Raw genomic sequence first — 15,047 nt, forward strand, 5'->3', positions numbered from 1 at the left:
ATATAGAATTACATTTATTCATACAAAATATCTCTCTCTAGAGACTGGATGGTAAAGAAGATTTTCGTGTCATTAATGTAATTTTCGTAACTATGCAACTTCATGAATCGGTTCCGATTTGATTTTTACTTTTAAAACATTTTCATTTACTATTTGAGATATTTCATCATCTTTTAGGGCGTGATTCTAATTTGGGGTTTGGTACTCAGCATTTTTCAGAGTATAAGAAGAAGAAGAACAATCGTCGTATCGATCTCGATTGGTGTGTCGCCCAAAAAACCCCTTTCTTCGAACCATTTGGTGCCCCCAATGGTCATGTCCTTGAGCAGATCCATGAGTACAAACCCTTGACGAACCCACCTAGTCATCAGAAGATGCGCCGAGACCGTGCCTTTATCAAGAAGACGTGCCGAGACCGTGTCGTCAACAAAAGATGTGCCGAGACCGTGTCGTCATCGAAGTACGGGTTAGTGGCAGCATGTGTACATCGACGGAAGATGTGACGAGACAGTGTCGTCATCAAAGTACGAGTCAATGTTGGAGCGCGCGTCGGTAGAAATGTGTCGAGATTGTGTCGTCATCTAAGTACGGTTCGACATCAGAGTGTGGAGTGATGTCGGACAGCCCAAACATGACGAGTTCGTGATGTGGTGTCATATCTATGCAAGCTGACTAGATCGTCTTCATGAAGACGTCAATCCTTGACGAGACAGAAAATGGGTAATGGATTCCCTTACTATTAGATTTAACTGATTGTTTCGCTTGGTTCCATTGAATTTGTGGTAGGTGACAGTCATGACATCATCATCCACCAAGTGAGCGACATACCGGAAATGAGGGACAACTTGGAAAACACCACTTCAAGTCACGAGACATTGACGCTTGGAGATTCTTAACAGACAACGATGCTCCTCGACGGATAATAGAGATTATCCTCCACTCATATTCATATTATTTTAACAATTCACCTTAGTGTTGTTGTGAACAGGTTCACCTTTTCAAATGACTAAGCAAACGAGATATGCAAAAGACCATGTTATCATTGTTTGTCGTCACAGATCCCAAACCAATGATGTTGTCAGAAGGGTTAATGTTGCGACACCCATAAGTCGTCTCCTGATGCCAACTCCATGTCGAGGCAGTGCTGGCTCAACATCAACTAGTGATGTCTCTACGAAACAAAGTTTTAAGAGACGATCCTGACAATATGGTTCACTAAAAACGACAAGAAGACGTCAACGACCATGAAAACAACACAACTAGAATGTCAAGGACATATATAGGATCAATTCATCATGGTGCTGCAAATACTCGACATCAGATATTGGAATACAACATCTTATTTGTGGCAAACTCCAACTCAAATACTTTCTTGAAGTTGCCACGGGGGGACGAGACAGTATAATGTTGATGACGTCCGCCAACACTGTTGATGACGTCCGACGACATTGTCGGTGATGATTGACGACACTGTCCACGACGACAACACCAGCTTGGATTACATCAAGAAACTTGTCAAGATCAACAAAAGCACAGCAGACAGAGACGGAAGATTCGTTCCAAGAAAGTGGAACACGACATACACGAAACTGTATCATAAACTCTTACACTCTTTTTTACACAAGTCATTGCTCCCGTGTTATAATTTTATTTTTTATTTGTATATACAACACTAACGAAGAAACAGGGAGAACGTCAAAAGATGTAACCACATAGGCAATAGCCTACCATCATAAACGCAATAAACCACAAAGGTGAACAGATTAAAGACTTCATGTGGTCAACATGGATTGACAACATACCCAACAAATATAAACTATTCTACGACATACTCAGGAAGAACGAGAAGTTCAACTGGACCAAACAACACGAAGTCACACTACAACAATACCTCTCGGAGCCACCATGACTCTCAAAGCCCAGGGACAAGGAGGAGTTGCAGTTGTATCTCGCAGTCACAAAGCCAACAATCAGCGCAGTGAAGGAAATAATGCCCTTGGTCCAAGTATGCATTCTATGTTAAGTCTAATAAATGCGGTTCAGTATTAATTAACAAGTTAATAATTCAGTGAGATCAAGTGAGCTGAATGCCTAGCTAGAGGCCGCTTCAGTTCAAGTGGAATTAATGATATTAATCCACAACTTACTCTTGACTGAACCCGTAGGGTCACACAAATAGTACGTAAACGGATCAAGTACTTAATGGCATTAAATACTCCATCTATGGATATTCGGAATCGACGGATCTTGGTTTCAGTGGGAGCTGAGATCGTCACAGGCAAGAAATGAATACTCCGGAAACGATGATATTGCCGGAAACGGAAATATGGATCGTATCGGAAATATAAATATTATCCAAGTCGTAGATGTTGCCGGAAACGGAAACATGGTACGTATCGGAAAATATTATCGGAAATGGAAATATTGCCGGAATCGGAAATATTGCCGGAATCGGAAATATTGTCAGAATCGGAAATATTATCGGAATCGGAAAATAATTCCGGAAACGGAAATATTAAATATTTGTTCGAAACGGAAATTAATTCCGGAATCGAAAATATTAAATATTGTTCGTATCGGAAATAAATTCCGGAATCGGGAATTTAATCGAAAGCGTATCGTACGAATTAGCATCGGACGAGGCTCGCTAGACGAAGGCCCAGCACGAAGCCAGGCCATCGCTCAGCAAGCCACACGCATCACCAACGCACGCCAAAGCCTCGACCAGGCCCAGCGCAAGCCAGGCCCAGCCGAAGCCATGGGCGCGCGTAGACAGTAGCATGGGCCGAGCGCTGTGCGCTCAGCGTGGGCCGCAAGGCCTGCGCGGGTGTACGGTGCTCGTGCGATGCTCGTGTGCGAATCCTAAAGCTATCGGGATTCGATAAAAGATTAAATCCTAAACCTATTAGATAAAGTTTATTTAAATAGAGTCCTAGCAGGATTCTAATTAAATAAATTAGTATCCTAATAGGATTCCAATTCCTTTTCCATACCTCTATAAATAAGGGCCTAGGGTCATTATTTATACATAACTTTTCAAGTATTCAAAGCTAGGATTTTTAAGCAGAAAAATCAGCCATAACTCTTGCCCATTTAGCCGAAAATAAGTAGTACCTTAAGGGCGATTCTAGTTGGTCAATCTTAAGGCGGATCCGGACGTGCTGTGGACTATCTACGGAGGGACGACATTTGGAGTCCTAAAGACTTGTTCTTGTTCGGTTCGGGCGCAGCTAGGGAAGGCACGCAACAAAGAGTATGCATCTAAACTATGCTAAATGATTATGTGTAAATAATATGTTTTCCTGGCTTTATGGTTTTTCCGCATGATTTATGAATTGTCATATGTATCTTAATCTAACAGTGGTATCACGAGCCTCTTATTATTTTCATAATCTAAATTGCATGAACATGGTTAAATATTACAAATTTGCAAGAATTAAAAGGGGTGATTAATTTTCGTAATTGTTAATTAATTGCAAATTGCGTTTATTTAATTATACGTACGCAGTTTTTCGGCAGTTTCTTCGTTACTCATCCAAATCGAGTGATTTTTGTGTCAATTCCGCATGTAAAAGGCATTCTAAAATTTTGACAAAAAGAGTATTTTTCGGCCGAACCCAGAATTCTCAAATTCGAAGCCTAACTATGACTTTTCGGAGGTTTTAGTTTTTCGAATGCAAAATTTCGTAAATTTAAGATGTTAAATTAAATATTTGCGATTCTTGTTGATAAATCTTGAATTTTTGATTGACCTACTGTATATGTTTAACAAGTTTGAATGCCTAGCCTTGTTAATTATGCAATCTAATTTGTAATTATGATTAATTTGTTGAAAATTAGAATAATTTAGAATTAATTTTATTTTCATAATTAATTATAATTTAATTAGATACCTATGATTAAAAACCACCATAAAAATTGTAAATTTATGTTAAATTTTAAATTTTTATGACCTAGACTTGAATCCATGTTAATCGGAAATCAATTGAATAATAAATTTTCGATTTTTTCGCCCTAAAATTATGAAATTAATATTATTTATTAATTTGTCATTAATTTTGAATATAAATTTTAAATTTTTATGCGATTCGCTCATATAACTTGCACGCACAAAGCAATGGACGCTACGTGCTACCCTTAAGGGGTGTTGTATAGTGCGGGCATGTGACGACGAGCAAGGGAGCTCGTCGCCCATGCGGTACGAATGCAATAAGCAAGGCCATGGTGCACGAGCACAAGGCAGCAGCCCTGCCTTGTGTCGTGGGCTGTGTGCAATGGGCGAATGGGCGAGGGCGAGAGCAAGGCACGAGCAGTCGCGTGTGGGCAGCAAGCGAGCTGCGCCACAGCGCGCACTGCCTCGCGCAAGCGTGCGGAGCCTCGCGCGCAGCGAGCGTAAGCTCGCGTGCCACGAGTGCTGTGCCAAGCATCGATCGCTCGCGCGCAGCGAGCGCTGTTGTGCGTACGACGAGCGCTGCGCCCAGCGATGGCGTGCGAGCGCTATTGTGCGTGCGACGAGCGCTGCGCCCAGCGATGGCGTGCGAGTGCTTGTTGTGCGTGCGACGAGCGCTGCGCCCAGCGATGGTGTGCGAGCGCTATTGTGCGTGCGACGAGCGCTGCGCCCAGCGATGGCGTGCGAGTGCTTGTTGTGCGTGCGACGAGCGCTGCGCCCAGCGATGGCGTGCTGGTGCGTGTTGCGACGTGCGACGAGCGCTGCGCCCAGCGATGGGCTGCGGCAGCATGTTCGTGCGTCGAGCGCTGGCACGCGCAGCGAGCACCAGCTCGCGTGATGCCTTGCGATGGTGAGTAGCAGCGATGCGAGGCAGCGCATGGGCTGCGCGCACATGGCCAGCGATGGCTGTGTGCGTGTGGCCCATGGGCGTGCGTTGCGTGGGATTGTTGCGTTGCGATTAGATCGTTTTGAAATTTTAATTTGAAATTTTCAGTTTACGTAATTTTAATTAATTTTAAAATTAAAAATTTAAATTATTTTCTTGGATTTTAATTTTGAATATTGTAATTATAATAAATTTTATTTATTCTAATTATTTTACTAAAATTAAAATCATGAATTAATTTAAATACGACTGAAATTAAATTAAACTTTGTGGATTCAATTATAAATTTATATGAGCTTTAAATTTTAATTAAATTTGTATGTTTCCGGTTAGACTAGAAATACATTTTTATGTTTAAAATTAGTAAAGCATATGAATTTATTGGTTTAAGTGGGAGCCCTTTTTAGTCATAAACTGTTGATTAGGTCTACAAAACCTTAAGGTTAAAACAACTTGATTAGAATTAATAAGGACTGAATAATTTGTAGATTATTGGTGCCCTTGATTAATTGATGCAAATGTTTATGTGATGCATAATGTGTTTTACTAACCAGCTATATGGGCCATTCATGATAATGAATGGGTGAATGGTATATATTGTATATGTACTGTTTTGCAGGTTATGAAGTGACTAGTATGGCCCAAATAGGATAGAAAATATGGTCTGCGTACCATTAATTTGAATGTAATTGGTCTAAAGTACCAAAGTTATTTTTCAATTCAAATATGGTCTGCGTACCATCAAATAGTTGTAATTAGTTTTAATTATAGCTTATTCTATTTGAAGAAAATGGTGCCTCCCACGGAGATTTTCAAGACGGACTTTGAAGTTAAAGCTTCAAGATGAAGTCGGGCCATACTAGATCACATTTATCTTATGCATGCTTTAAGTTATTTATTGCTTTAAATATGTCTTAATTATGCATGAGATTGTGGCTTGATTATGTTGCATGATTAAGGATTTTAGTTCACTTAAAATCTAACCAACATAGTAAGAGCCTTAAGTTCCAAACTTAAAAATTGAGTTAAAAGGTGCCATGCCAAAATATACACTTGCTTGGATATCCTTTACATCAATCTAGTAATAGTTTTCGCTCAGCGAGGTGTTACTTATTGGTCCTAAAGGGGCAAGGTACACAAATAATTGTGAGTACATGTTAGTTTTGGTGAAACTCAACGATATAAGTAAGGAGTCCTTTTATGTCGTGGAAAAATCGATAGGTTTACCTAATAAGTTCTTAGACGTACCTATCAACCAACAGTAGTTTCTAGACTATTAGCAAAAGGCTTTTGCTTACCTAAAATGTTTTAGAATTGAGTCGACAAACTGTGCTTAATTCTTCAATGGTTTTAGGATCTTGGAATCATTTTATTCACACCTGCCGGAACAATAAACTCGAATGAAATGCTAATGACTTGTTTTAATTGCATGATTGCTTTAATTTTCAAGTTATTATTCATGATAAATGTTTAGACTTTGCATGCTTCAATGTATGTTTTAATTATTGTTTATAATTAAATATCTTGCACTGCAATAAATCCTTTTAGAAAGGTAACAGTAAATTTCTTCGATTGGTAGTGAATCCAAGAACGATTCACGGAAATGAGAGAAAAATGAGCAATTTAAAATGTACGTTTCTTTTAGCGACTTTTATGGTTGTTTTCGAATATCAAAATCGAATGGAAAACCAATTGGTGCTTGTGAATTCAAAATACACTGTAGTTTTGAGATCATAAAGCATTGAGCTTAAACGCTCAGCTTTACCAATGGTTAACAACCTAATATCTTTGTCCATTTAATTCTCGAATGAGTCTAGTCCCTAGACATTCGAATAGATCGATGCTTAGAGAACTTTAGAAGCTTCTAGTAAGATCATCTAGTTGAAACAAAATATTCAACATAAATTAAAATGGTAAAGAACCTTGTTGGTGACATTGGACATGTCTAACAAAGTATAAAAGTCAACACTAAAGAATTCAATTCTTAAGACTATAAGAAAGGGTACAAGAAATAGGAAAACAAAGGAACAGATGACAGGAATTTACAATTCCGTTTCTACCTATAAGTTTATGTTTAAAGAGAAGTGACCTAGGAATCAAACTTCCTTGGTATCATATACCGCTTGAGGTTCTTACTTCGGTAATAACTCAAATAATGGAAGCTAGGCTACACTAATGGCCTACAAATGAAAAATGAAGCATGGCAATGCTACATTAGTTGTAGGGTCATCTAGTTTGTTTTAAGTCCTTCAAGGCTGGAACTTAATGGCTATTTTGTTCCATAATCAGCATACCTAAATTTCTGTTTCAAACACAGAAAGACTCACATTCAAGAAAACAAAAACAATGTTTGTTTGTTTATTTGAATGAAATGGTCAATTACGGGTTGAGTCAATATGCTTGATTAAAACAAACAACTCTTTAACAATAAAACTTTACTAGGTTCAAATCAAACCCTTGATTTGAGTTCCACTAATCTTTGGCATTGTTGCTTAGACCATGTCAACAAGTTAACATTCACAAGCTCTATTTTAATGGACTTTTGAAAGTTGGTTGATTTCTAGATCAATTTAAGACAACTAGTCTTACTTGTTGAAAGTAACAAAAGATATGAACTATTGTTAGAACGCCTAGACAATAGAGTTCAAAGCTAAAGAAAGGTTTTATGACTCTATTATTTCACACAGATTTGAGTGAATATAGGTTTATTTACTCAATGTGATATAAGTTTGAATCTGTTTGGCTAGTTCAAAGATTCAGAAGTATAAATCCCACTTGGTAAGAAATTATAAAGATCTAGGTTAGATCATGTTGATGATTACTTAAATCAAGAATGATCATCTGTGATTGTGTAGTAAAATTCACAATCTAGCTCCATAAGATATGGCATATCTAAGTTGGAATGATCGAAGTCGATTAGTACTTGATTCGATCAATGATGGATCATAAAGACTTTTCCTTTAATTTCTAAAACAAAATGCTCAACTACCACCAAACTAAACTAAATTCGTCAAAGCTATAGAAAAGTAATTTCAGAATATCTTTTCGATAATATATATCTAGAGAGTTGCTAAACTCAGTGGGAGCTTAGTGTTTGTTATTCAACAAACTAAGGCCCAAGTATAGATATATGTTTCATTGTGATTTATTCAAATGAGACACAAGGGTATTGTTTCTACCATGAATTTTTGAGAACATAATGTTTGTTTGCTCGAAATAATGTCCTTTTGGAGATTCGTTTCCAAAATGACAAGTGGGAGAAAATAGACCTAGAAAGTCTTCGAGGCGAACAACAAACATAGACGGACATTCCGGAGGATTTTCGAAGTTCTTTAGAAAATCCGAACACGTATTCTTTAAGGACTTTAGAAGTGGCTTTAAAGAATAGACATCTCTTAGAAGACTTTACAAGTGCTTCAAAGAGAATAGAATATTCAAAGGACTCTCAAGTGCCTGTTGATATTCTATTGTTTGATGTTCTATACCCAAGTAGGCATAGAGTTCAAGTCACTGGAACTATGAGATTCTTCTATTAGATAGTAAAGAAACATAGAGTTCTGGTCAATGAAACTATGAGATTCTTCTATTAGATAGTGAAGAAACCTACAACTTGCAGTCAAACTATTATCATGTAGATTAATGAGTTTGTGACTTGTAAGAAAGCTATGACGAAACCTAGATTCCCTAAAATGGTTAGAGGCCATATATAGACTCAAATGTTTTAAATGGTTAGAGGCCATAAAACATACTCAATGTTTTGATGACAAAATTGAAATTTTGTTGATTTGCAAGAATAGGTTCACACCTATTGGTTGCAAGTTTGTTTTAAGGATAAAAACCATCAAACATGAAACTGTGTTCACACACAAAGCGAGATTAGTTGCTAAAGGTTACAAGCAAATTCATGGTGTGAATTGTGTTGAAACCTCATGCATAATCGTAATGCTCAAGTCTATAATTCAAGCAATGATTGCATATTGGTACATATAGCAATTGGATGACAAAACGTATTCCTCAATCAAATGTTGGAATAAACTATGTACATGGTATGTCATAGGATTTGTGGACCCAAATAAATTCTTGAAAGAGAAAGCTAGCTTATAAAATCTAAGTACAGATTTAAGCAAGCAATTGGGAATTGGAATTATATTTTAATGAAGCTAATAAGTATTTTAGTGGGAGTATATAAAACTTAATTGGTCATATGTGTATCACACACATATCTCTCTGTTGTGAAATAACATTCAAATGCTAATGACTTAGATTTGAAATTATTCATCAATGATGGACCAAGGCGAAACTTAGTACATACTGGGTATTAAGATCTATTTACAAAGATCTTATGATATTGTTTTGGATTAAGTAATGGCATTTACTAAATCAAACACGAAAGACTCCATTGGAGATATTCGATCCATATGAATAAATCTAAGTAATGAATGTTTGAACTATGTATAAGCATTTACTAAGTTAAACATCAAAGAATCTAATGAGATTCTTCACCTATATTATATGTCAAAGAATTTAGCTGGATTCAGTATCTACTGAAATTGAATGAGCTAAAGTTACGTGAATAGAATTCAATTGGGAATTATTCTGCAAAAGAATTTATCATGTATATAATATAATATGAGGATCGCCAAAAACGTATCGTATGACTTTAGGCATGACGAACATATACCAATCTCTATTGATCTAAGTGAAGATCAACTAGATTGAGATCAAGAACACTTATGGTACTTGAAAAGGTACATAGGAATAGTTCTTGATTCAAGGAAATAAAGATATGCTAAATATTGATGCTACACGCATAAACACTGGCAAAGGATCAAGCAAGACCCTTTAGAGTTAACCATTGACAAGGACGAGCTAAAGAGCATCGTGTTTTGAAATGGCAACATGGATTGAAGACCATGAGGTGTTGCGTGGGAAATTAAAATAACGGTTTTTTCATGAAATGCCCCTGAGGTTTCACGAAATTCACCAAATACCCCTGCGTGTTTCAAAATACATAGTATACCCCTAATTTTTTCATACTGTTCACCAAATACCCCTATTATGACTTTCCGTTAGTCCTCCGTTAAGTCATGTTTATAATTCACTAATTGCACCTATATATAAACTTTTTGCATAATATACACCTATTTGTAAAGTTCTTTGCACCAAATACCCAAACTGCCTTTTTTCTTTTCTCTCCATCCCTTCTTTCTCTTTTCCTGATCCATCTTCTCCAGTACTCCTATTTGCTTTGTCAGTTTTCAACGGGATGATTGTCCTTGCAAATGTGTGTTTTAGTGTTGTTGTGTTGGTGCTTTTGATGCATAAATCAAGGTTGTTTTTAGGTGTATACAAAAAGGGTCCAAGCTTGGTAGTTAAATTTCTAAATCACTACATTGATGATGCCATATACGAAATACTCTGTATTAGGTAACTACTTCATCATAATGAAGCATATTCAGTCCAACTAACGACTAATCCATATTTTACGCTTTGCAACAAATCTTTCATCGATTTCATTGCTATAATCATAATAGATTAAAACCCGACTACAATATCAACAAAAGAACACGAGATCTATATTTAACAACAAAGATCAAAAGATTTATCAGACATGCAATTATAAGAAAACACCATGTCAATTTGATTCAAGCCAACAATACAAAACACCCCCAAATTACACTATTAATGGTAGAAATTATATACAAATTGAAATGGAAAATGAATAAAAACAATTGGAACTATCAACAATTGGAAAATAATCGCCCACAAATTGGACTGAGATTGGAGATACAAGAAGGAAGAACCCAGAAAAGAACATACGGGAATGTAGATTGGAGAAACTCGCGTTCATTGCCTTCCTCCGATTCACCGCATTATCCATCTTTAAAATTGCAAACCCCAAAAAAATCAAATTGGGTAAAAAATTGAAAATTGCAAACCCAAACAAATTATCCATTATATCACCCACAAAACTGCACCAAAATCTAGAAAAGTCATCCACAAATATTATGGAAAAGCAGTCCCTAATTTGCAGAAAAATCGAATAAAATTAAACTCCCACAATCCCTTTTCGGTGCTTGTCAAGTGGTACTTCGTGGGATGATGAGAAATGGGTTGGAGAATGCAATACTTTTAACCGGTTCCGCCATCGTCGCGAACGCCTGACACGCCGCGGTGAGATCCGCTCTCATTGGCGACCGACACGGGCTGACCGGAGGTAATAGCATGTCGGATAAGTCGTCGCTTGAACTGATATTGGAGAAACAAGAAGGGCGAACCCACAGAAGAGGGTATAAGGTTGAATTCGGATTGGGATGCGGACATGAATTTGTGTTGGGTTAGGCTAATCAATGGGGTAGAAATATTTGTTTTTGTGAAGAGAGCAAAAATGGCAGAAGAAGAGAGGAGAGAGAAGAAGAAGAAGAAGAAGAGATAAAGATGGGTCGAACAACAGAGAGGAGAGGAGAGAGAAGAAGAATAAGAAAGAGGAATTTTTTTTTTTTTAAAAAAAAAGGTTAAATGTAGAATATTGGGTGAGTAAGGGTATAAAGGTAAACTAACGTTAACGGAGCACTAACGGCCGTTAAGTCTAGGGGCATTTGGTGCACTTTAAGTTTAAATAGGGGTATACTATGTATTTTGAAACACGCAGGGGTATTTGGTGAATTTCGTGAAACCTCAGGGGCATTTCATGAAAAAACCGTTAAAATAATAATTTCTATGTTCTAAGATATAGTTGGAGAGTCTTCCACATATCTGTGAACTGCTTGGATAAGTAGATCCAAACAAAGCATCACTAGCAACCTATACAGTTGAAGTAAAAGTAATTATTGCCTAAGAAGCAATAAAATAGAGTTGTTTATATGAGTTCTTTATTGAACTTAGGAAGATCACATGTCTGTTGACTTAATGGTTCTTCATTGCAAAATGCGTAGAACCACTAATGTAGCAAGAAAGACTAGATCACAAAATAAACATACTCAAAAGTTCTTATCATCATATCTCGAAGAACATTCGATGAAAAGGATGTTAAGATTGGCAAAGCGTGATAACTAAACCTATACAACAAGTGAGAAGCAACACTCACATTGTAGCACTGGAAATCAAGCATAGCTTTGAAATTCCATGAACTGTTTTAGAAGATGGGTTTGAGGCCCATGGTTGTAAAACATTGGGGTTGAACATTTATCATATATGAAATGTATTTTCATATTCCATTTAATCTTGGTTTAGTATTAAATGATGAGTCCCTTCAATTTGACGAAATATTCAAGATAGACTGTCAGGACCAGTCCTGTGACTAAGAAATGTCTATCAAGTGAACTTGAATGTCAAAAGTTGAAAATGGTCCCTAGTCGGAGTTTTCTATAAAATTGGACGCATAGAAAACGTTAGACGATTAGAATGCAAGATGACTAGTAGTTCTGTTTCTTGAACTATGTGGACATGGCAATGTCATAATCATTTGCATAGATACTTACTTTGGGAAGACTAGTATCGGACAAGACCTATGAAACTTTACTGTAAGAGATGAAAATCTGTCATAAGTAAATTTCATTAAAATTATTAGACACTAAATCCTCAATACCTGAGTGATTTGAGATTACTTGTTTGAGAACTGGTTGCTTTGACGTTGACCAACCGTCGCACCGTAAAAGGAGGCTATAAAGGCAACGCTCAGGTAATCACCTATCAAACGAAGTCTAATCTCAAGATCGCAAGATTGGGATTGTCCTCCCATAAATCGGGATGAGATGCTTAAAAGTTGTACAAGGCCACTCGGAGAGCTAGAAACTGTGAAATGCATGGCCGTGCTCGGATGAATCATAGGCTATGATTATCTGTTTATTTGATCAGTTGAACTCTGAAACCGAGGAACACCTCTGGACATAATAAGGATGACAACTCTTACCTTATGTTCAAGAGCAAGCATCGAGCGACAAAGGAATTAGGAAATGCACACTTGTCCCTAAGGACAAGTGGGAGACTGAAGGAAATAATGCCCTTGGTCCAAGTATGCATTCTATGTTAAGTCTAATAAATGCGGTTCAGTATTAATTAACAAGTTAATAATTCAGTGAGATCAAGTGAGCTGAATGCCTAGCTAGAGGCCGCTTCAGTTCAAGTGGAATTAATGATATTAATCCACAGCTTACTCTTGACTGAACCCGTAGGGTCACACAAATAGTACGTAAACGGATCAAGTATTTAATGGCATTAAATACTCCATCTATGGATATTCGGAATCGACGGATCTTGGTTTCAGTGGGAGCTGAGATCGTCACAGGCAAGAAATGAATACTCCGGAAACGATGATATTGCCGGAAACGGAAATATGGATCGTATCGGAAATATAAATATTATCCAAGTCGTAGATGTTGCCGGAAACGGAAACATGGTACGTATCGGAAAATATTATCGGAAATGGAAATATTGCCGGAATCGGAAATATTGCCGGAAACGGAAATATTGTCAGAATCGGAAATATTATCGGAATCGGAAAATAATTCCGGAAACGGAAATATTAAATATTTGTTCGAAACGGAAATTAATTCCGGAATCGGAAATATTAAATATTGTTCGTATCGGAAATAAATTCCGGAATCGGGAATTTAATTGAAAGCGTATCGTACGAATTAGCATCGGACGAGGCTCGCTAGACGAAGGCCCAGCACGAAGCCAGGCCATCGCCCAGCAAGCCACACGCATCACCAACACACGCCAAAGCCTCGACCAGGCCCAGCGCAAGCCAGGCCCAGCCGAAGCCATGGGCGCGCGCAGACAGTAGCATGGGCCGAGCGCTGTGCGCTCAGCGTGGGCCGCAAGGCCTGCGCGGGTGTACGGTGCTTGTGCGATGCTCGTGTGCGAATCCTAAAGCTATCGGGATTCGATAAAAGATTAAATCCTAAACCTATTAGATAAAGTTTATTTAAATAGAGTCCTAGCAGGATTCTAATTAAATAAATTAGTATCCTAATAGGATTCCAATTCCTTTTCCATACCTCTATAAATAAGGGCCTAGGGTCATTATTTATACATAACTTTTCAAGTATTCAAAGCTAGGCTTTTTAAGCAGAAAAATCAGCCATAACTCTTGCCCATTTAGCCGAAAATAAGTAGTACCTTAAGGGCGATTCTAGTTGGTCAATCTTAAGGCGGATCCGGACGTGCTGTGGACTATCTACGGAGGGACGAAATTTGGAGTCCTAAAGACTTGTTCTTGTTCGGTTCGGGCGCAGCTAGGGAAGGCACGCAACAAAGAGTATGCATCTAAACTATGCTAAATGATTATGTGTAAATAATATGTTTTCCTGGCTTTATGGTTTTTCCGCATGATTTATGAATTGTCATATGTATCATAACCTAACACGCAGTCCTTGCCCGAGATGAAGACGGTAAGTAACATCTATATCAGTAAGTCGTTACTTAGCTATGAAACAAAGTACTCACATCTCAAAAAAATTAACTTGTACTTGCATTGGTTGTAGCATCTGCTAAATTACATCCATATTTTGAATGTCGTCCTATTATTGTGTGAACTAACTATCCCATGAAGTCATTCATGAGGAAGCCGAAATGATGCGGCACATCTTTATGGGTACGTGTGAAATGCGTGCAAAGTCTTAGCAACTTATTGGGCCCGAGCTGGATGGTGTAAAAGTCTGATAACTAAGCACTTGTGTCCAAAGTAAATACCTGGCCGAAAATCTTTGAAATGTAATTTTAATTTTAAATCCCTAAACATTGAGTTTTCTTTAAATTGGTGAATGAAAATTTAATTAAAATTAAGGTATCGGTTTCCACAATTTCTACTAAGATGAATTTCTTTTTTTATTCTAATGAATCCTCATTATATAAATATTTAACTAATATTATTCATATTTTAAAAATAGAGATAGATAAATAAGTACCAGATAAAATATATAATAAGAGAAAATTTTGCTAGGAATTAAAAAAGATATATAAGTACTAATTAAGTAAAAGATAATAAGAGAAAAGGATACAATAATATAGAATTAAAAACAAAAAGAGTTACGTGAGGGATAGATATTTCTAAGTGTTTTATTTTTAAAAAAAAACACTTTGAGTTTTTATTTGATAAAATTATTTGGAGAAAACTGAACGAGAGTCATAGGGATTAATATGAACCAAATACTTATTCAAACATAATATTTCCTAAGATAATTCTAACGTAATATATTCCTAATATTC

The sequence above is a fragment of the Spinacia oleracea genome, chromosome 4, assembly GCF_020520425.1.
Source record: "Spinacia oleracea cultivar Varoflay chromosome 4, BTI_SOV_V1, whole genome shotgun sequence".
Classification (NCBI taxonomy): domain Eukaryota; kingdom Viridiplantae; phylum Streptophyta; class Magnoliopsida; order Caryophyllales; family Amaranthaceae; genus Spinacia; species Spinacia oleracea.